At 46.2% G+C, this 23,162-nt stretch overlaps 1 long non-coding RNA gene across 2 annotated transcripts; it reads right to left on the reverse strand.

The window, feature by feature from the left end:
• Window positions 1-1,173: 1,173 nt before the first annotated feature.
• LOC139536589 (uncharacterized) lies at window positions 1,174-11,837 on the reverse strand. Of its 2 annotated transcripts, none has more exons than XR_011667333.1 (4): window positions 10,905-11,837; window positions 8,977-9,094; window positions 8,537-8,597; window positions 1,174-5,171 (listed from the first exon to the last, which is right to left on the reverse strand). It is a non-coding gene; the product is annotated as an uncharacterized lncRNA (long non-coding RNA). The 2 variants fall into 2 exon arrangements; XR_011667332.1 differs by lacking the exon at window positions 1,174-5,171 and adding an exon at window positions 7,008-8,440.
• Between the last annotated feature and the right edge of the window lie 11,325 nt (window positions 11,838-23,162).

Consider the following 23,162-nt stretch of genomic DNA (forward strand, 5'->3'; position numbering starts at 1 on the left):
CACTTCTCACACCTAGGAACCTCCCTCCTACACACTGCTGCCACATGCCCATAAGCTTGACACCTGAAACAACGTAATGTATTCGGCACAAAAGCTCATACAGGATAACTTATATATCCTAATATCACTTTGTAGGAAAAACACTCAACATTAAAACTCAAAAGAACAGACATTGACTCTGTTTCACCACTCACGCCACCCTGTCTGCGTCGCACCAAACAACGAGCATCACAAACACCGGGAATCTTCCCCTTCAGTTGGTCAACTTTTACGTTTACTGCTACCCCAGTAAGCACACCTTTCAATGCCACCCTTTTCTTGAGAACAAAACAATTCACGTTTCTTGCCCCCATTCATTTAACGCGGAACGCCTTCTCCCTCTGACCAGCAGTAACACATACAATTATCACAAGACCACTTCTGGTTACCCTCACCAATTCCACAGCTCCCAACTCTGTGTTCACCCACCCTGAAACCACAAATGAATCAGCCAAAAGGCAAGGGTCCACTTTTTCCAAAAACTTCACTCCTATTGTCACAGACTCATCTTTATCCTGACCCTCGGTGCAAGCCTCAGGCTTCGAGAACTTCACCACATCTACCACCTCAGATACTTCGCCCTCATTCACTTCCATTTCTCCTCCTAATTCAGCTCACTCTGCTTACACTTTCTACCATTCTTCTTTAACAAACCATCTCCCTTTTTCTGCAATTTTTAAGACTCAAGCTCACCCTCTTCCTCCCTCTCTCTCTTCGACATAATCTGCCTCTCTTTTTTCCTCCATATTCCAAGTGTACGTCTCCTTATGATAATACTGCACTTCTCCTGACATACATCTTGTTCTTGCCTTCTCAAGGGACGCCATTTAACTGGCTGTCACAATCTCCGTACAATCAGCACAAACCCCTCGGGATGTAGCGCTCAACAGTGCATCCCACTTATAAAGCAGCTGCTTCGTCTTGATGTTCTTTATAAAAAGCTACCGCAAAGCTTTTCCATTTCAAACAAGCGCGCTCTTCCAACCACCATCCACCGTCTCGCTTCATGCGCTTGATACCCTCACGTCAGAGCTTGACATGAGGGTGCCCTATTTTGTACAACAGAGGTCACTCTCACCCTGATTTAGTTATATGCAAACGCGTGTGAGAGCAATACACATTCATATAGCAAAACACGTTCAGCAGTTTTTATTATTAAATGCTCATTGACCGTACAATATTAACATATACATAATTTTTCAGAATTAAAAAAAAATATATATATAATAATATATGCCATTTAGCAGACGCTTTTACCCAAAACGATTTACATTCACGCGTGCATACATTCTAAGTACTTGACTTGGACTGAAATAGGTGCCGGTACTCATTTTGGGTGTTGGTACTGTTTATATTTAGGTGCAGGAGCTCCACAATACGTTTGAGCTAATATTCTATAACAGGAACAGGAGCTTAAGCAGTAGAACATTTGAGGTGCCGCTACTCAGCTCTGGTGAGCTTCCGCCCAAGTCAAGCACTGGAATCTAACCCCCTATCCTGGCGTTGCAAGCGCCAGCTGTACCAATTGAGCTACAGAGGATCACACAGAGAACCTTTTATCAGTTTTAAATAGGCCTATGCTTATTTTATGGCCCAGGCCCTATCAACCATGAACGTGTACGGTGGTCCTTGTTATGTGGAAAGTGATCACTCCACAACAAAATCTAAATCTGTTAAATAGCTGCTTAAAAAGTGATGTTAGGTTGAGTACACTTATGCCATCTTTGTGTAGCCCTAGCAGCCCCTCAATTACACAATTGAAGATATAAACTATTTAAAATGATGACAGACTTATCTTTACCATACCATTTGGTACGTAGACACATAACAGATGGTGTGGGAGAAGGGATTTGTATAAAGACTAGCCTACTTTTGTGGCTCTAAAAACTTCAGGCAAACTTACAGATTGGAGTGAAACAGGGTTGCCAAATCAATATATTTTCTCAGTGGGTATGCTATGCTCAAATCAAAACAATCAGCAATGGTGTAAGAAACAAACTGAAAAAAACATGTATTGTTCCAATAGAGGAGTCCTTACGAAACTCTCTTCAGTTTAGATATTCACAGTTTTAAACAATCTTCATATACTTTTAACCAGAGTTCACATTTATAGCTAGCTAACAATCATACATCTTCGTAAAGAATACAGTTTAACAAGACATACAGACAATTGAACATGTAGTAGCTGACTGTAGCTGACTGTGACATTTGTATGATTCAGGAGAGGTTGAGGAGTGTTTTTACCCCTGTGAGACAATAACATATGAACATTCACTTGAGGTCAACATAAATCTATGGACACAAACTGATAATTTAAAAACGTAATTTACAAAATGAAAGAAACTTGGAAAAATATTGGAGAAAAATCTCCATGCATGTACACAACACGCTGCGCAAAAAATGAATGTACACTGACAGACAGATCCACGCACGCACGCACGCACGCACGCACGCACGCACGCACTCAAACACACACACAAAAAGTATTTTTCAAACACACACATCACAGTTTAACTTGGTCTTAAGTTCCAGGCCATTGTTTCCAGTGTTTGTTGCTGTTCTCTTCATAGAAGACTGTTGTCCAACTTTTCAATCCAACAATAAAATGTCCTTATTAATAGGTTGTGATACAAATATGTAAATGAAAATGATATACTAAAAAGAGTAATATAGTAGAATTGGCCATATGCATTGAAGTAGAGTTAATGTACTTTAATTACTGTTAACTGATTTACTCTTATTTTGACACCATGCAGACATCTGCTTCTTTCCTAAACATTCCATTAGAGGACAACAGTAAGAAGGGAAATTATGTTCACAAGATGACACAGCAGAATAAATAATTTGAATAATACACAAGGTAATAAGTGCAAGAGCGCAATAGGCAAAAAGGGAGAGAGAGAGATGAAAAGACAGCGATATCTAGAGAAGTACACAGAGCTGAAGTTATTGTGGATATAAGGGCACAAGGCGAGACCCAGATGCAGACACAGGAGGCAGATGGTTAGAGTCTTTGTAGTTTATTTATAATCCAAAAGGTGTAGGCAAGAGAATGGGCATGGACAGGCAAAATGCCAAAACCAGATTCTGAGTCTCTGAGTCCAAGAGGTAAAGAGTGGCAGACAGGCTCGATGTCAGGGCAGGCAGAAGGGTCAGGAAGGCGGGTACGGAGTCCAGAAAAAAAAGGCAAGGGTCATAACCGGGGAGACTAGAAAAAGAGAATAGAAAACAGGAGCACGGGAAAACACGCTGGTTGACTTGAAAACATACAAGACAAACTGGCACAGAGAGACAGGAAACACAGGGATAAATACACTGGGGAAAATAAGTGACACCTGGAGGAGGTGGAGACAGATCAGGGCGTGACAGTGGAGTTCTTTCCAGTCAAGGATCAAGATGTTTTGAGATTGGCAGACATTTTAGCAAAAGTCACCGGGGATGTCGATGAAGAGTTCATGTATTGGGAAAGACCTCGAGATGGTGTGGTGTGGGGGCTGTGCTTTGGCAAAGTGGGTGGGGTTATATCCTTCCTGTTTGGGCCTGTCCGGGGGTTTCTTCTGATGGGGCCACAGTGTCTCCTGACCCCTCCTGTCTCAGCCTCCAGTATTTATGCTGCAGTAGTTTGTGTCGGGGGGCTAGGGTCAGTTGGTTATACCTGGAGTACTTCTCCTATCTTATCCAGTGTCCTGTGTGAATTTAAGTATGCTCTCTAATTCTCTCGTTCTCTCTTTCTTTCTCTCTCTCGGAGAACCTGAGCCCTAGGACCATACGTCACGGCAAACCGGGCATGATGACTCCTTGCTGTCCCCAGTCCGCCTGGCCTCGCTGCTATTCCAGTTTCAGCTGTTCTGCCTGCGGTTATGGAACCCCTACCTGTCCCAGACCTGCTGTTTTCAACTCTTAATGATCGGCTATGAAAAGCCAACTGATATTTATTCCTGATTATTATTTGACCATGCTTGTCATTTATGAACATTTTGAAAATCTTGGCTCTCTCTAATTCTCTCTTTCTTTCTCTCTCTCGGAGGACCTGAGCCCTAGGACCATACGTCAGGACTACCAGGCATGATGACTCCTTGCTGTCCCCAGTCCACCTGGCCTTGCTGCTATTCCAGTTTCAACTGTTCTGCCTGCGGTTATGGAACCGCCACCTGTCCCAGACCTGCTATTTTCAACTCTTAATGATCGGCTATGAAAAGCCAACTGAAAATTATTCATGATTATTATTTGACCATGCTTGTCACTTATGAATATTTTGAACATCTTGGCATAGTTCTGTTATAATCTCCACCCGGCACAGCCAGAAGAGGACTGGCCACCCCTCATAGCCTGGTTCCTCTCTAGGTTTCTTCCTAGGTTTTGGCCTTTCTAGGGAGTTTTTCCTAGCCACCGTGCTTCTACACCTGCATTGCTTGCTGTTTGGGGTTTTAGGCTGGGTTTCTGTACAGCACTTTGAGATATCAGCTGATGTACGAAGGGCTATATAAAATAAACTTGATTTGATTTGATTTGACTAGATGACAACCATCTCCATACTCTATGTACTATACATGTCTATACTCTATATACTATACGTCTATACATGTCTATACTCTATATACGATACATGTCTATACTCTATATACTATACGTCTATATACTATACTCTATATACTATACATGTCTATACACGATACATGTCTATTCATGCTCCCTTTCTGTTCATTTTGCTTCCTTCACCATTGTCTTCCTCCTCTTTTTTTACAAAAAAATATTTATTTCTCACATACTCCATTATAGACCTGACAGAAGAGGAGACTGGCATTGGTCCCCTTGGTGCAGTACCTGTCTTGTACCTATACTCTGAAGTATAATCATGTCTGAGGTCCAAGTCCAGAGTTTCCTCCTCTTCTCATTTTAGTAGTAACAGGATCACCAGTCGTCCATCAGCAAACAGGTCAATCCCCTTCTCTCTTTCAAAGAGAGTTTACTACAGACAAATATTTGGGGACACTGCTCTTTGGCAAGCTCACTTTGGTAAGCCCAGGTCATTAGCTTGTTCAAGTGTCACTGAATCTTTGCGAGTCCATTAGCCAATAGGAGCCTGAGTGGGATGGTGGAGCGGGACACAGTCAATCGCGGTATATGCAGCCCTTGGAAGAGAGAGAGGACCATATTAGTGAATCAGCCGATCACAACGTGTGTAAGTGTGCGTGCGTGTGTGTGTGTGTATGTACGAGCAAGCATACGTACAGTGGGGCAAAAAAGTATTTAGTCAGCCACCAATTGTGCAAGTTCTCCCACTTAAAAATATGAGAGAGGCCTGTAATTTTCATCATAGGTAAACTTCAACTATGACAGACAAAATGAGAAAAAAAATCCAGAAAATCACATTGTAGGATTTTTAATGAATTTATTTGCAAATTATGGTGGAAAATAAGTATTTGGTCACCTACAAACAAGCAAGATTTCTGGCTCTCACAGACCTGTAACTTCTTCTTTAAGAGGCTCCTCTGTCCTCCACTCGTTACCTGTATTAATGGCATCTGTTTGAACTTGTTATCAGTATAAAAGACACCTGTCCACAACCTCAAACAGTCACACTCCAAACTCCACTATGGCCAAGACCAAAGAGCTGTCAAAGGACACCAGAAACAAAATTGTAGACCTGCACCAGGCTGGGAAGACTGAATCTGCAATAGGTAAGCAGCTTGGTTTGAAGAAATCAACTGTGGGAGCAATTATTAGGAAATGGAAGACATACAAGACCACTGATAATCTCCCTCGATCTGGGGCTCCACGCAAGATCTCACCCCGTGGGGTCAAAATGATCACAAGAACGGTGAGCAAAAATCCCAGAACCACACAGGGGGTGGTGAATGACCTGCAGAGAGCTGGGACCAAAGTAACAAAGCCTACCATCAGTAACACACTACGCCGCCAAGGACTCAAATCCTGCAGTGCCAGACGTGTCCCCCTGCTTAAGCCAGTACATGTCCAGGCCCGTCTGAAGTTTGCTAGAGAGCATTTGGACGATCCAGAAGAAGATTGGGAGAATGTCATATGGTCAGATGAAACCAAAATATAACTTTTTGGTAAAAACTCAACTCGTCGTGTTTGGAGGACAAAGAATGCTGAGTTGCATCCAAAGAACACCATACCTACTGTGAAGCATGGGGGTGGAAACATCATGCTTTGGGGCTGTTTTTCTGCAAAGGGACCAGGACGACTGATCCGTGTAAAGGAAAGAATGAATGGGGCCATGTATTGTGAGATTTTGAGTGAAAACCTCCTTCCACCAGCAATGGCATTGAAGATGAAACGTGGCTTGGTCTTTCAGCATGACAATGATCCCAAACACACCGCCCGGGCAACAAAGGAGTGGCTTCGTAAGAAGCATTTCAAGGTCCTGGAGTGGCCTAGCCAGTCTCCAGATCTCAACCCCATAGAAAATCTTTGGAGGGAGTTGAAAGTCCGTGTTGCCCAGCAACAGCCCCAAAACATCACTGCTCTAGAGGAGATCTGCATGGAGGAATGGGCCAAAATACCAGCAACAGTGTGTGAAAACCTTGTGAAGACTTACAGAAAACGTTTGACCTCTGTCATTGCCAACAAAGGGTATATAACAAAGTATTGAGATAAACTTTTGTTATTGACCAAATACTTATTTTCCACCATAATTTGCAAATAAATTCATAAAAAATCCTACAATGTGATTTTCTGGATTTTCTTTTCTCATTTTGTCTGTCATAGTTGAAGTGTACCTATGATGAAAATTACAGGCCTCTCTCATCTTTTTAAGTGGGAGAACTTGCACAATTGGTGGCTGACTAAATACTTTTTTGCCCCACTGTACATGTATGCGTAACTGTGTATGTTTGTGTGACCTCCCAAATACCAAATGCTCTGATGAGTTCCCTATGTACGGTCCATGTGAGAGTGTTGATTAGACACGCAGAGGTCAGCCCGGCAAACAGTACGTTATACAGGAAGACGAAGTTTCCCAGCCAGATATACCAACCAAAGTCTCCCAGCAGATCAAACCGGGTGATCCCTGAATCATCAAGATCATAAGGAGAAATATTCAATGATTGTTTAGAAAAAGCATCTATTCATTTTTATTTTATATGTACACTACCATTCAATAGTTTGGAGTCACTTAGAAATGTCCTTAATTTTGAAAGAAAAGCAAATTTTTGTCCATTAAAATAACATCAAAATTATCAGAAATACAGTGTAGACATTGTTAATGTTGTAAATCACTGTTGTAGCTGGAAACGGCTGTTTTTTAATGGAATATCTACATAGGCGTACAGAGGCCCATTATCAGCAACCATCACTCCTGTGTTTCAATGGCACGTTGTGTTAGCTAATCCAAGTTTATCATCTTAAAAGGCTAATTGATGATTAGAAAACCCTTTTGCAATTATGTTAGCACAGCTGAAAAGTGTTGTTCTGATTAAAGAAGCAATAAAACTGGCCTTCTTTAGACTAGTTGAGTATCTGGTGCATCGGCATTTGTGGGTTCGATTTCAGGCTCAAAATGGCCAGAAACAAAGACCTTTCTTCTGAAACTCGTCAGTCTATTCTTGTTCTGAGAAATGAAGGCTATCCATGCGAGAATTTGCCAAGAAACTGAAGATCTCGTACAACGCTGTGTACCACTCCCTTCACAGAACAGCGCAAACTGGCTCTAACCAGAATAGAAAGAGGAGTGGGAGACCCCGGTGCAAAACTGAGCAAGAGACACCAGTCTCAACGTCAACAGTGAAGAGGCGACTCCGGGATGCTGGCCCTCTAGGCAGAGTTGCAAAGAAAAAGCCATATCTCAGACTGGCCAATAAAACTAAAAGATTAAGATGGGCAAAAGAACACAGATATTGTACAGAGGAACCTAGAGGCCAGCATCCCGGAGTCGCCTCTTCACTGTTGACATTGAGACTGGTGTCTACCCCAAAGTGCTCACTCCACCCCAACTCAAGGCTATCATGGTTATTGATACCAGACTGTGTCTCTTCTCCTCCCAGAGGATCCATGATGGCTAACGATTACATACACTGACATAATGTAAACGTTATACATTACCCTCTCTCCCTCAGTGACATTGTTAGTTTCTAAGATCTCCACCCGTCTCCCCTTATCAATGTCTGCCACATGTAATCGCATCCCTGCACTCAACACATTCCAAGCTTAGTTGCACACAATATATACCTTCCTCCTATAAACCTTAACTTCTGTTGTAGAGCCTCAACCTTAGCACTCCATCAGTGACATGAATAAGTAACATTTCATATTCTCAGAACCCAACAAAAGTAACCTACCCAACCCTGGTTATGTAATGGGACTAACTAGTAAGTTTCCTGGATAAAGAGGCCTCTTCAAACTCAGCACAACTCAATGTCTCGTCAAGGTCCTCCAGCAGCTGAGGATGGAAGACGTTCAGGGACTCAGACCAGCACACACATACTGTACATACCAACACCATACACTGACATGAGTCTCACACAGACACACTCACCTTTGGTTTGACCAGTAGGCTTCCTGTGATGCTGAACATGTGTGATAATCCTAGAGGCATACTGTGGGAGACAGGGTATACATTTATATAATACACAGGTATCACAGAGAGAAACCTCACATATACACAATGCCAATGGCCTGGGATATTCATGGGTAAAAGTGTACTGTACTAACAACAGCAGCAGGACTCCAAACAAGGAAATGCAGGAGTACAGATAAGGCAGGTAATACTCCCACAGATCTGACAGACAGAACATGTAACACATTTTAGAGTAATTTAGGAATTAAACTTACATTGCAGATTTTTAGTTAACGTCAACAGACAAAATATGTGAAGAGGTGGAAGATAAAAGACAAAAATCACATAAAACTGGTTACGAAAGTCACATAACAGGGGGAGAGAACGAGAGGGGAGTAGGAGAAGAGGGGTTGTTTTACCGTAAAGACTGGCCATATTATCATCAAGTATGGCTGATGCCACTCACACCATCCCCAGTACCAGCAGGGTCAGGAGGAAGAGGACTACTGCTGTCTCATACAGACGGGCCATCACACCCTGTGTACAGAGAGTATAGAAACGTTATACCACATCTTATATACACATTTACTGTACATGATGCTTTATCACTAACCTTGTCCCAGATATGTACAGTGTGGAGAACAAGTATTTGATACACTGCTGATTTTGCAGGTTTTCCTACATACAAAGCATATAGAGGTCTGTAATTTTTTATCATAGGTACACTTCAACTGTGAGAGACGGAATCTAAAACAAAAATCCAGAAAATCACATTGTATGATTTTTAAATAATTAATTTGCATTTTATTGCATGACATAAGTATTTGATCACCTACCAACCAGTAAGAATTCCGGCTCTCACAGACCTGTTAGTTTTTCTTTAAGAAGCCCTCCTGTTCTCCACTCATTACCTGTATTAACTGCACCTGTTTGAACTCGTTACCTGTATAAAAGACACCTGTCCACACACTCAATCAAACAGACTCCAACCTCTCCACAATGGCCAAGACCAGAGAGCTGTGTAAGGACATCAGGGATAAAATTGTAGACCTGCACAAGGCTGGGATGGGCTACAGGACAATAGGCAAACAGCTTGGTGAGAAGGCAACAACTGTTGGCGCAATTATTAGAAAATGGAAGAAGTTCAAGATGACGGTCAATCACCCTCGGTCTGGGGCTCCATGCAAGATCTCACCTCGTGGGGCATCAATGATCATGAGGAAGGTGAGAGATCAGCCCAGAACTACACAGCAGGACCTGGTCAATGACCTGAAGAGAGCTGGGACCACAGTCTCAAAGAAAACCATTAGTAACACACTACGCTGTCATGGATTAAAATCCTGCAGCGCACGCAAGGTCCCCCTGCTCAAGCCAGCGCATGTCCAGGCCCGTCTGAAGTTTGCCAATGACCATCTGGATGATCCAGAGGAGGAATGGGAGAAGGTCATGTGGTCTGATGAGACAAAAATAGAGCTTTTTGGTCTAAACTCCACTCGCCGTGTTTGGAGTAAGAAGAAGGATGAGTACAACCCCAAGAACACCATCCCAACCGTGAAGCATGGAGGTGGAAACATCATTCTTTGGGGATGCTTTTCTGCAAAGGGGACAGGATGACTGCACCGTATTGAGGGGAGGATGGATGGGGCCATGTATCGCGAGATCTTGGCCAACAACCTCCTTCCCTCAGTAAGAGCATTGAAGATGGGTTGAGGCTGGGTCTTCCAGCATGACAACGCCCCAAAACACACAGCCAGGGCAACTAAGGAGTGGCTCCGTAGGAAGCATCTCAAGGTCCTGGAGTGGCCTAGCCAGTCTCCAGACCTGAACCCAATAGAAAATCTTTGGAGGGAGCTGAAAGTCCGTATTGCCCAGCGACAGCCCCGAAACCTGAAGGATCTGGAGAAGGTCTGTATGGAGGAGTGGGCCAAAATCCCTGCTGCAGTGTGTGCAAACCTGGTCAAGAACTACAGGAAACGTATGATCTCTGTAATTGCAAACAAAGGTTTCTGTACCAAATATTAAGTTCTGCTTTTCTGATGTATCAAATACTTATGTCATGCAATAAAATGCAAATTAATTACTTAAAAATCATACAATGTGATTATCTGGATTTTTGTTTTAGATTCCGTCTCTCACAGTTGAAGTGTACCTATGATAAAAATTACAGACCTCTACATGCTTTGTAAGTAGGAAAACCTGCAAAATCGTCAGTGTTTCAAATACTTGTTCTCCCCACTGTATGTGCTTTAGCCAACTCATCCCAATCATCATGGCATGACAACAATACTCAGGGGATTTGGCTCAAGCACATTTTCTAACCAGTCTTCTCTCTCACTGAAGCAGGTACATTTTTGGATCCAGCGAAGCCCTCAGACTCAGTGAAGAAGTAGGCAAAGGGCAGGAGGAAGACCAAGGAGAGGTTGGAGAAGAGGAAGACTAGATTCCACATTCCTGCATTGAGAGATGGGGACAGACAGTGTTATAGACAGTGAAAGGCTTTATCTCTCTACCTTAATTGGGGAGCACAGGCTCGAAGGGAAAGGGGATACCTAATCAGTTGCACAACTGAATGCATTCAAGTGAAATGTGTCTTCCGCTTTTAACTGGTTGGGTGGCTGCGGGTGGCTGCCTTGATCAACGTCCTCATCATTGGCGACCGGGGAGCAGTTGTTAACTGCCTTGCTCAAGTGCAGAACAGCAGATTTTTTCCCACCTTGCCGGCACTGAGATTTGAACCAGTGACCTTTTGGTTACTGGCCCAACGCTCTTAACCGCTAGGCTACCGTCTGCCTCCATAGTAATAGATGGAACGGAATAAATTGAATGGTATTGAGTAGAGGTCGACCGATTATGATTTTTCAATGCCGATACTGTCACGATCGTTAGAATGATTGGACCAAGGCGCAGCGTGAGTAGAGTTCCACATTTGTATTTAAATGAAACTCCCAGAAAACAATAAAGAAACACACGAACAAGAAAACAATAAAGAAAAAAACAAACCGTGAAGAAATGGAGTGCTCACAGGCACTACACAAAAACAAGATCCCACAAACAACAGGTGGGAAAGGCTGCCTAAATATTATCACCAATCAGAGACAACGATAGACAGCTGCCTCTGATTGGGAACCATACCAGGCCAACATAGAAAACGAAAAACTAGAATGCCCACCCTAAACACACCCTGACCTAACCAAATAGAGAAATAAAAAGGCTCTCTAAGGTCAGGGCGTGACAGATACCGATTATTGGAGGACCAAAAAATGCCGATACCGATTAATCGGCCGATTTTTATATTTATATTTGTAATAATGACAACTACAACAATACTGAATGAACAATGAACACTTATTTTAACTTAATATAATACATAAATAAAATCTATTTAGTCTCAAATAAATAATGAAACATGTTCAATTTGGTTTAAATAATGCAAATACACAGTGTTGGAGAAGAAAGTAAAAGTGCAATATGTGCCATGTAAAAAAGCTCATGTTTAAGTTCCTTGCTCAGAACATGAGAACATATGAAAGCTGGTGGTTCAATATTCCCAGTTCTTCAATATTTCCAGTTAAGAAGTTTTAGGTTGTAGTTATTATAGGAATTATGATGTGTCGACTATTTCTCTCTATACCATTTGTATTTCATATACCTTTGACTATTGGATGTTCTTATAGGCACTTTAGTATTGCCAGCCTAATCTCGGGAGTTGATAGGCTTGAAATCATAAACAGCGCTGTGATTCAAGCGTTGCTAAGAGCTTCTGGCAAACGCAGTAAAGTGCTGTTTGAATGAATGTTTACGAGCCTGCTGCTGCCTACCACCACTCAGTCAGACTGCTCTATCAAATCATAGACTTAATTATAATATAATAACCACAGAAATATGAGCCTTTGGTCAGTAATATGGTCAAATCCGGAAACTATAATTTAGAAAACAAAACGTTTATTCTTTCAGTGAAATACGGAACCGTTCCGTATTTTATCGAACAGGTGGCAACCCGAAGTCTAAATATTGCTGATACACTGCACAAGCCCAGGTAGGAGCGAGGAGAGGGACGGAAGCTATACTGTTACACTGGCAATACTAAAGTGCCTATAAGAACATCCAATAGTCAAAGGTATATCAAATACAAATCGTATAGAGAGAAATAGTCCTATAATTCCTATAACAACTACAACCTAAAACTTCTTACCTGGGAATATTGAAGACTCATGTTAAAAGGAACCTTCAGCTTTCATATGTTCTCATGTTGTCACGTTCCTGACCTGTTTTCTGTTAGTTTTTGTATGTGTTAGTTGGTCAGGACGTGAGTTTGGGTGGGCAGTCTATGTTTTGTGTTTCTATGTTGGTTTATGGGTACCTGATATGGTTCTCAATTAGAGGCAGGTGGTTTTCATCTCCTCTGATTGAGAATCATATTAAGGTAGGTGTTTTCACATTGGGTGTTGTGGGTGGTTGTTTCCTGTGTCTGTGTCTGTTGCACCATAAGGGACTGTATCGTTCGTTTGTTTGTAGTCAGTACTTGTTCGTTCGTTCTTCGTTACATGTAAGTTCGTAGTCCAGGTCTGTCTACTTCGTTTGTTGTTTTGTATTTTATTCAAGAGTTTTTCGTCTTCGTCTGTTTGTTGTAAATAAATCATATGTCGAACTACAACGCTGCATTTTGGTTCAATCCATGCTCCTCCTCGTCCGAGGAGGAGGAAGATGAAGAAGACCGTTACACATGTTCTGAGCAAGGAACTTAAACGTTAGCTTTCTTATATTGCACTTTTACTTTCTTCTCCAACACTTTGTTTTTGCATTATTTAAACCAAATTGAACATGTTTCATTATTTATTTGAGGCTAAATTGATTTTATTGATGTTTTATATTAAGTTAAAATAAGTGTTCATTCAGTAATGTTGTAATTGTCATTATTACAAATAAAATAAAAAAAATTGGCTGATTAATCGGTATCGGCTTTTTTGGTCCTCCAATAATCGGTATCGGTATCGGCGTTGAAAAATCATACTCGGTCGACCTCTAGTCTGGTATGGCAACTGCTCGGCCTCCGACTGCAACGCACTACAGAGGGTAGTAGGGCTGGGGGCGAAATGGCCTAAAGGTAATATCTCAATTTCTTTCAAATATTTGGACGATTCACAATATATATCTCGATTTCTTGTTTTTCTCTAAACAAATTAAAAAAGGCCAAGACATAATTCTTAACTGAATTATCTTTATTAATATACAAAATATATTAATTATTTGTGCAAAACAAATGAACAACACACACCCACACGTCTATTCTATTGCTTACGAATGTTTGACCACTAGCTATTTGAATATGTAATTTATGTAATAATTTTGATTGAAAATGTATTAATTTAGTTAATTAAAACAGCCTGTGGTTATTTGCTATTGGATTGGCAGAATGACACAACTACTAACGCATTAGCCTACAGCTGGTCTGAACATAACATTTTTGAATGCACTTTAATTATCAAATGTCACACTTACCGATGGTGAGGTGAAGCCTGTGCCCAAAGCACTGCAGGCGGGTCCAGTTGTTCAAGCGCAATGCTTTTATCATGTTGCTCCTGCTGTCAGTTGTCACGCACACCTGTCGGTCTTCGCTCATCTTCCACGATGCCAGAGTCTTTGAGGCCCTGGGCTTTTACTTCACCCGTATGATCATCGAGGAAGTAAGACGTCTGGAGGCAGACATTTTGCAATTTCCAGTCTTCATTTATGTAGTGGACTGTCAAACTTAGGTGTGGCTCTGACGTTCTGCTCGACCATAGATCAGCTGTGGTGGAAAAATAAGAAACACTAGCCAGCTTCTCTGCGACTCTTTCGCGGGTAGCAGTATATAATCGCGGCAGGGCTTCTTCCGTGAAATACTTGCGGCTTGGTAGCTGATATTTGTGGTCAACTGTAAATAACGGCTTTTTAAGCCTGGCTTTTCTACTGTAAAGATTGGAACCATATTGTAATGACCTGACTAGATCATAAATGAACAATTGTCCAGACAGAGGATTGAGTTTGCGAATTGACGGTTTATTAAACCAACTTTACACAGGCTACTGTTTGGCCGTAGCCCACGCCAAATAAAGGACAGATAACCCACAAGCCAATCGTGACCTTCTCTTGTGAAGCCCAGACGTATGAGAAAGAACAAAGGCTAAACCTGGTCTTAACTTCCATTGCTCCATCCCCCTGCCCAACCCCCCTCCACGCCACTCCGCCAACCGCCAGGATGCCCGGCATCAGAACATTCCAGGCATTCCCGTGATTGGCAGATAGCAGGTTGATTGACATGTCGGACCCCGCGAACACTGGGTACTGGTCAGTACAACACAACCACCTACTAGCCTAACACATAACACACAGCTGTCTGTGCGGGTTGCTACACAGCCCCCCCACCACAAAGTCCCTCGTACCCGAGGGAACAAACAAAGTCTCTGAAGCGACCCGGAGGTCTCCTTTGCCTGCGTGGCCGTGATGGTCGCAGAGTTCCCCTCTGGGAACCAGGGGATGAAGGCAGGGATATGGGGGACAAGGAAGCGGGAACGGGTAATACAGTCCGTGGCTCTGGGGAACCACGCGGTGACACAGGGGGGGAGACAGGGGGAGTGGGCTGTCTGGAGCCTTGTCTGCGGCACCTGGGGGTGGGTCCCTGGAGAATGTCATTGCCAGAGAGGGGAATTGTGGGGATTCCTGGGGTTTGGGGAGAAGAGGCCCCTCTGTATGGGGCTAACCTGTCCCGGTGCAGTGCCACCTTTCTCCCCCTGGGAGGAAGCTGCACCCGGTAAACAACCTCCCCTACCCTCTCCAGGACACTGCAGGGTCCCACCCAGTGACTGTCCAACTTGGGGCATCTGCCTTTTTTCCTTAGGGGGCTGTAGACCCAGACCAGCTCCCCAGCCACAAAGTGCCTTCCCCGGGTGTGCACGTCATAGTTCCTCTTCTGCCTCACACCTGCATTCACCAGCTGCTCTCTGGCGAAGGTGTGGGCTGTCTCCAGGCGGTCCTGGAGTCTCCGGGCATACTCCGGCCCCGGGGGAACATGAGGGCTATCCAGGGGCCGACCAAACGCCATCTCCGTAGGGGTGCGGATCTCTCTCCCTAGCATGAGGAGGGCAGGCGTGCAGGAGGTGGAGTCTTGGACAGCGGAGCGGCATGCCATGAGGACCATAGGCAGGTGCTTGTCCCAGTCACGCTGGTGTTTGGAAGAGACGATTGCCAGCTGCTGTCCAAGCGTTTTGTTGAAGCGCTCCACAAGGCCATCACTTTGAGGATGGAGAGGAGTAGTGCGGGTCTTGTGCATACCTAGCCTCTCACACATGGTGGCGAACACACAGGACTCAAAGTTTCTGCCTTGGTCGCTGTGGATGGACTTTGCAGCTCCAAACCTGCTGAACATCCCCGCTGTCAGGGCGCCGACGATGGTCTCTGCCTCCTGGTCAGGCAGAGCATAGGCCTCGGGCCATTTTGTGAAATAGTCCATGGCCGTGAGCACCCAGCGGTTTCCACTGTCTGTGGTGGGGAACGGCCCAACTACATCCACTCCCACCCTCTCCATGGGAGCCCCCACTGGGAACTGTTGGAGCTCAGCATGAGAGCGGCCTGGGGGGCCCTTTCTCGCTGTGCAGTTGTCACAGCGACGACAAAAGTCCTCCACATCCCTCTTGTGCTGCCCCCAGTAGAAGCCCTGACGGAGACGGCGCAGTGTTTTTGTGACCCCAAAGTGTCCAGTCCCCACCCCCCCATGAGTACTCTGGAGCACAGCCTCCCGCAATGCTTTTGGGACCACCACCTGCCACCTCTCCTCTCCCGTAGCTGACTCCTTCCATGCCCGCTGTAGCACGCCATCAGCCAGCCGCAGTCTCTCAAACTTTGACCCCACCCTTTAGTCGCGAGTGAGAGCGCTGTCACCTCTTCCCATGGTGGCCTCACCTGCGCCTCTACCCACTGTAGCACTGGCTGTAGGTCTGTGTCCCGTCCCTGCTGCTGCCCCCATTCAGCCACGTCGACAGTCTGCAGCTCACAGCAGACAGGCCCGCTCGCCCGACACACTGTGGCACAGACCCCCTCCTCTGCACACAGCTCTCTCTCCCGTCCCTCTCTCCGTTCACAGTGGCGGCAGCCGTCTGCAGTACAGGGCCGACGGGACTCGGCGTTGGAGTGGCGTGCCACTGCCCTGTGCACCACCGTGAAGTCATACGGCTGAAGCTCCTCCAATCAGCGTGCCACCTGCCCCTCTGGCTCTCTGAAAGACATGAGCCACTGGAGAGCAGAGTGATCAGTCCTTACAGTAAAGGGCAGACCACCCAGGTAGTACTTGAAGTGTTTGACGGAAGCCACAACAGCCAAGAGCTCCCGCCGGGTGACACAGTAGCGGCGCTCATGTTTGTCAAATGTTTTGCTGAAGTACGCCACCACTCTCTCCCCCTCTGGCCCCACCTGGGCCAGCACCCCACCCATGCCCACATTGCTCGCGTCTGTGTCCAGGATAAAGGGCAAGGTGAGGTCAGGGGGGGCAAGCACGGGGGCCTCGATCAGTGCACGTTTGAGGGTGTTGAACGCCTCCTCACACTCCACTGTCCAAGTGAAAGCCTTGTCCTTCGGCAGCAGGCGGTTCAGTGAAGCAGCAACGCTTGAGAAGCCCCGTACAAACCTCCTGTAGTACGAGGCCAGGCCCAGGAAGCTCTTCAGCTGACGCTGGTCGGTGGGGGTGGGCAAGTCTCTGAAAGCCCCTACCTTGTCCTCCATGGTGCTGATCCCCTCCTTCCCCACTCGGTGGCCCAAGAAGGACACCTCTCTCCTCGTGAAGTGGCACTTCTCGGGGTGGAGCATCAGACCTGCGGCATCCACCCTCTCCAGCACACGCCGTAGCGCCCCCAGGGCTGACTGGAAGGAGCTGCCATGGCCAAGGTTGTCATCGAGGTATACCAGACACTGCTGTCGGGGGATGCCATCCAGCACCCTGTCCATCAAACGCTCAAAAGTAGCTGGAGCGTTGCACAGGCCAAAGCACAGGACCTTGAACTGCCAGTGTCCTCTGTTAGTGGAGAACGCAGTTCTGGCTCTGGCCTCTGGGGAGAGGGGCACCTGCCAGTAGCCACTGCGGAGGTCTAGTGAGGAGAACCAGGAGGACCCCCTAACCAGGTCCAGCGACTCATCGATACGTGGTATGTGGTATGAGTCCTTCCTGGTTACCTCATTCAGCCACCTGTAGTCCGTACAGAACCTCAGCTTGCCCCCCTTCTTCAGAACCATGACGACTGGCGCCGCCCAGGGGCTGTCTGAGGGCTCAATGAAGTCTGCCCGCTGCATCTCAAACACAGCCTTGTCTGCCGCCTCCTGGCGTGCCAGCGGGATACGGCGGGGACGCATCTTGATGGGTCGAGCATCACCTGTGTCGATCTCATGCTGCACCAGATGAGTCTGACCCACCTCTTCCTCACTCAGCACAAAGCTGTCTCTGAATTCAAACAGCAACTGCCACAACCGTTCCTGCTGCTCGGGGTCAAGACCAACACAGTTCCTCCCCCATATCTCCATCACTGCAGACAGTGTCCTCTCCTCTCCCATCTGGGGTAGCTGGGCTGGGGGAGCGCGGCCCGGGCTCACAGAGGGCTGTGTCATGGAGGTAGCTGGGGGAATGTAACACACCGCCGTAGGTGACAGGGGGGCTGGGGAAAAGTCACACACAGCTGTGGGGGAGGGGGGGCAGCCATTAATCTCTGCTGCTTTAACTGTTGGAGTAAAAGGTTTGTTGGGTTGAGTGAATGTGACATTAGGGGGGGCCATGGTGACTCCCGGCCCTCCCTGGAAGCTCAGTGTGCCCCTATTTAGGTCTAACTGGCAGCCTGTGCTCCTAAGAAAGTCCAACCCCAGGATACAAGGGTCCTGCACAGCCGCCACCCACACAGGATGACGCACAGTCCTGCCCCCTACTGTCAGAGTCATTATTCCCTTCCCTTTCATGGGTGCCAGCTCACCTGTGACTGTGCGGAGCTGCACAGTTGTAGGTTCACGCTGAGTCCAACCTGGCACAATATCTGGCCTCACCAGGGTTACTGTGGACCCAGTGTCCACCAGGGCGGAGCAGGGCACCCCCTCCACAGTGACAGGGACATGACAAAAGTCCCCAACACAGGTCCGGCCCACCACAACAACAGGCTCCATCCGCTTGCCCTCGTCTGCTTCTGGGGGAAGTGGAGCCTTGCTTCCCCGTCTGTGCCGGTGGGCTCCTCCTGAAGAAGATGGTGGTTGGGATAGAAAGCCAGGGGTACGCACTACCCGGTCTATGCGGACCCCGAGCCGTTTCCCTGAGCTCTGGGGGACATGGGGCAATCTCGGCGCAGATGGCCTGGCTGGCCACAACCCCAGCAGACCCTGGGACCAGGGCGTGTGTTTTGTGCCGCCTGTAGCGACACAGCACGAATGAGTTCTGTCATTTCAGCCACCCATGCAGGCTTTTCCAGCTCCGGGCTGCTCTGCCCCCCAGCTCGCACAGAGGGTGTGTCTCCCTGCACCCCCACCAAAGCCCCAGCTGAAGCCCCAGCCCACACCAGCTCCCTCTCCAAAGCCATCTCCAAGGCTATCTGCAATGACTCAGGATGAGCCAGCTGGGTCTGTATGCGCAGCTCCGTAGGAGAGAGCGCCTGTATGAACTGGTCCCGTGCTAGCTCGCTCTGCACGGAGGGGGGCTTGTGAGCATATGCCCGCCGAGAGAGGCTCTCAATGTCATTAGCTAGCACCCGTAGAGGCTCTCCAGGCTGCCTGCGTCTATTACTCAGTTCGGAGCGCAGTAGCCCGGGCTGTACACACTGTCCATAGCGCCTCCTCAGTGCTCCCACTAAAGCACCATAATCATGTCTGTCCTCGGGGCTAATCAATATCAAACAGGCCAGAGCTTCATATGTGAGGCATAAAGCCAACTGCAGTGCCCTTTCTTCATCCGACCACCCCCTAAAATGAGCTAACAGTTCAAACTGAGCATGAAAAGCTTCCCAATCCGCCTTACCGGAATACTTTGGGGTCTTAACAGATACGGACGCAGCCGAGAACTGGGCGCCGCCATGTTTGTTTACATCCTGAGCCCCAGATTCCTCGTCCATGTCACCCCTTCGGTCCGCCCACCAGAATCCGCGCGAAACACAGTCGACGAAGGACTCATGCCCGCTTCAGCCGCCATCACTCTAACGTCCTCCCTCAAGCGGCCTCTGGGCTCCGAAACCCTGGCGATCTCCTCAGCCAGAACCTCCGACGTCCATGCACACGCACCTCCTTAGCCATAATCGTCCCCTACCTCCACCTTCACTTTCGGATTCCCTCTAAGCATTTTCAACCACCGTTCTCACCTACGGTAGCTAGCCACATAAGTCAGCTAGCTAGCTGGCTAACTTTTATCAACGTTTTTACAGAGGATTGAGTTTGCGAATTGACGGTTTATTAAACCAACTTTACACAGGCTACTGTTTGGCCGTAGCCCATGCCAAATAAAGGACAGATAACCCACAAGCCAATCGTGACCTTCTCTTGTGAAGCCCAGACGTAAGAGAGAGAACAAAGGCTAAACCTGGTCTTAACTTCCAATGCTCCATCCCCCTGCCCAACCCCCCTCCACGCCACTCCGCCAACCGCAAGGATGCCCGGCATCAGAACATTCCAGGCATTCCCGTGATTGGCAGATAGCAGGTTGATTGACATGTCGGACCCCGCGAACACTGGGTACTGGTCAGTACAACACAACCACCTACTAGCCTAACACATAACACACAGCTGTCTGTGCGGGTCGCTACAATATCTTTCGCTATGTAATAGGTCACTGCATCCGTTATCTCCTTCCACCTCAAACTTTTCTTGTCATAAGGGATTACGTTTGAAAAGGATGCGGCTATGGTAGTCTTTTAGCAGACGTTTTGGGAATCGGGCGACTGGAAGCGGCATTGCGTAGTCTCACACATTCCACCGCGTGTTGCAGGTGATTGAAGGGGTTGTTGGTTGAAGGCGTTTCGTTCTAATTGTCTTTCAACACATTTTGCACAGGACATTCGTTTGCTGAACATCAGACCTCTTAAACCCGAACCACTTCCATATTACTGAAAAAACATTGTTGCCCTTTTTGGGGATGATTTCATCCTCACGAGAGGCTGAGCTGGCTCCCTCACTTTCCATTTTGGTGGAACTTTTACCGTCGCTACACTTTCCGGCGTGGTTACGATTTGTGAAAGGTTGTCTAGGGTTGTGATGGGTGGATGACCTCTGTGCACGTGTTGTCACGCAATTGGGACATGATTCGACATTGGGCTGACAGTGAGAGGCTGCATTTGTAAAACGTTACAACATTATAACAGAACGTTGATTCTTGCGATACAGGCATTTTCCATATCGCGCTAAAACATAAACTTGAATATATCGAAAAAACTTGATATATCGCCCAGCTCTAACAGAGGGTAGTGCGTACAGCCCAATACATCACTGGGACCAAGCTTCCTGCCATCTAGGACCTCTATACCAGGCGGTGTCAGAGGAAGGCCCTAGAAATTGCCAAAGACTCCATCCACCCTAGTCATAGACTATTCTCTCTGCTACCGCACGGCAAGCGGTACTGGAGCGCCAAGTCTAGGTCCAAAAGGCTTCTTAACAGCTTCTACCACCAAGCCATAAGACTCCTGAACAGCTAACCAAATGGCTACCCAGACTGTTTGCATTGACCCCAACCCCCACCCATATTTTTACGCTGCTGTTACTCTGTTTAAATCAAATCAAATGTATTTATATAGCCCTTCTTACATCAGCTGATATCTCAAAGTGCTGTACAGAAACCCAGCCTAAAACCCCAAACAGCAAGCAATGCAGGTGTAGAAGCACGGTGGCTAGGAAAAACTCCCTAGAAAGGCCAAAACCTAGGAAGAAACCTAGAGAGGAACCAGGCTATGAGGGGTGGCCAGTCCTCTTCTGGCTGTGCCAGGTGGAGATTATAACAGAACATGGCCAAGATGTTCAAATGTTCATAAGCATGGTCAAATAACAATAACGAGGCTATATACATGGTCAAATAATAGCATGGTCAAATAATAATAATCACAGTAGTTGTCGAGGGTGCAACAAGTCAGCACCTCAGGAGTAAATGTCAGTTGGCTTTTCATAGCCGATCATTAAGAGTATCTCTACTGCTCCTGCTGTCTCTAGAGAGTTGAAAACAGCAGGTCTGGGACAGGTAGCACGTCCGGTGAACAGGTCAGGGTTCCATAGCCGCAGGGAGAACAGTTGAAACTGGAGCAGCAGCACGGCCAGGTGGACTGGGGACAGCAAGGAGTCATCATGCCAGGTAGTCCTGAGGCATTGTCCTAGGGCTCAGGTCCTCCGAGAGAGAGAAAGAAAGAGAGAAAGAGAGAATTAGAGAGAGCATACTTAAATTCACACAGGACACCGGATAAGACAGGAGAAGTACTCCAGATATAACACTGACCCTAGCCCCCCGACACATAAACTACTGCAGCATAAATACTGGAGGCTGAGACAGGAGGGGTCAGGAGACACTGTGGCTCCATCCGATGATACCCCCGGACAGGGCCAAACAGGCAGGATATAACCCCACCCACTTTGCCAAAGCACAGCCCCCACACCACTAGAGGGATAACTTCAACCACCAACTTACCATCCTGAGACAAGGCCGAGTTTATTATGTTTATTATCTATGTATAGTCACTTTACCTCTACCTACATGTACATATTACCTCAGTTACCTCGACTAACCTGTGCCCACGCACATTGACTCTGTACCGGTACCCCCAGTATTTAGCCTCGTTATTGTTATTTTATTGTTGCTCTTAAATTATTCTTATTTTATTTTTTTATTTTATTTATTGCTTACTTCAGTTTATTTAGTAAATACTTTCTTAACACTTGTTTTTTCTTAAAACGGCATTGTTGGTTAAGGACTTGTGAGTAAGCATTTCACTGCATTCGGTGACAAATACAATTTTATTTTATTTTATTTGAATTTACATCTTTTTTGGAGTCCAATAAATCTACTGACAGAAACAATGTGTTGATGTCACTGCAATTATACCAGAGTTGAGTTGTAAGTAAGAGCCAATGGACCACAATATAGTATGTACCTGTAGCAAGTACCTAATAACAACTTAATTTCCCAAACTGAAAGACAATGCCACAGTGACACAGTGCTCCCAAATAGCCAACTAAGACTTTCAGAATTTTTAATACATAATGTGTGACTAAAAGCTTCCTCTGTATAAAAGCAAGAGATCTAAAACCAGTACTTGGTCAGTACTCAGATACAAGCTGAAGAATAGTGTACTATAGCTGGACTGAAACAGGCCTAGGATTTCTGGCAGCTCAAAGAGAATGGAGTGCATGCTTGGCAGTGTGAGGATTCGTGGAGAGAGGGGTTTTCAATCCACAGACTGTAATGTGGTCTATAAGGACTTGATGGAGAGGTGGGAGTGTGGGGGAGAGGAAAAAGCCCATTTCACAATGCCTAACCAGCTAATGCCCAACACGATCATAGCCCAAACAGCTAATGCACAGCACACTAATAACCCAAACAAAAGCTCTACTCTGTATGAGAGAAAACTGCCAACAAATG

The sequence above is a fragment of the Salvelinus alpinus genome, chromosome 12 (assembly GCF_045679555.1).
Source record: "Salvelinus alpinus chromosome 12, SLU_Salpinus.1, whole genome shotgun sequence".
NCBI lineage: Eukaryota > Metazoa > Chordata > Actinopteri > Salmoniformes > Salmonidae > Salvelinus > Salvelinus alpinus.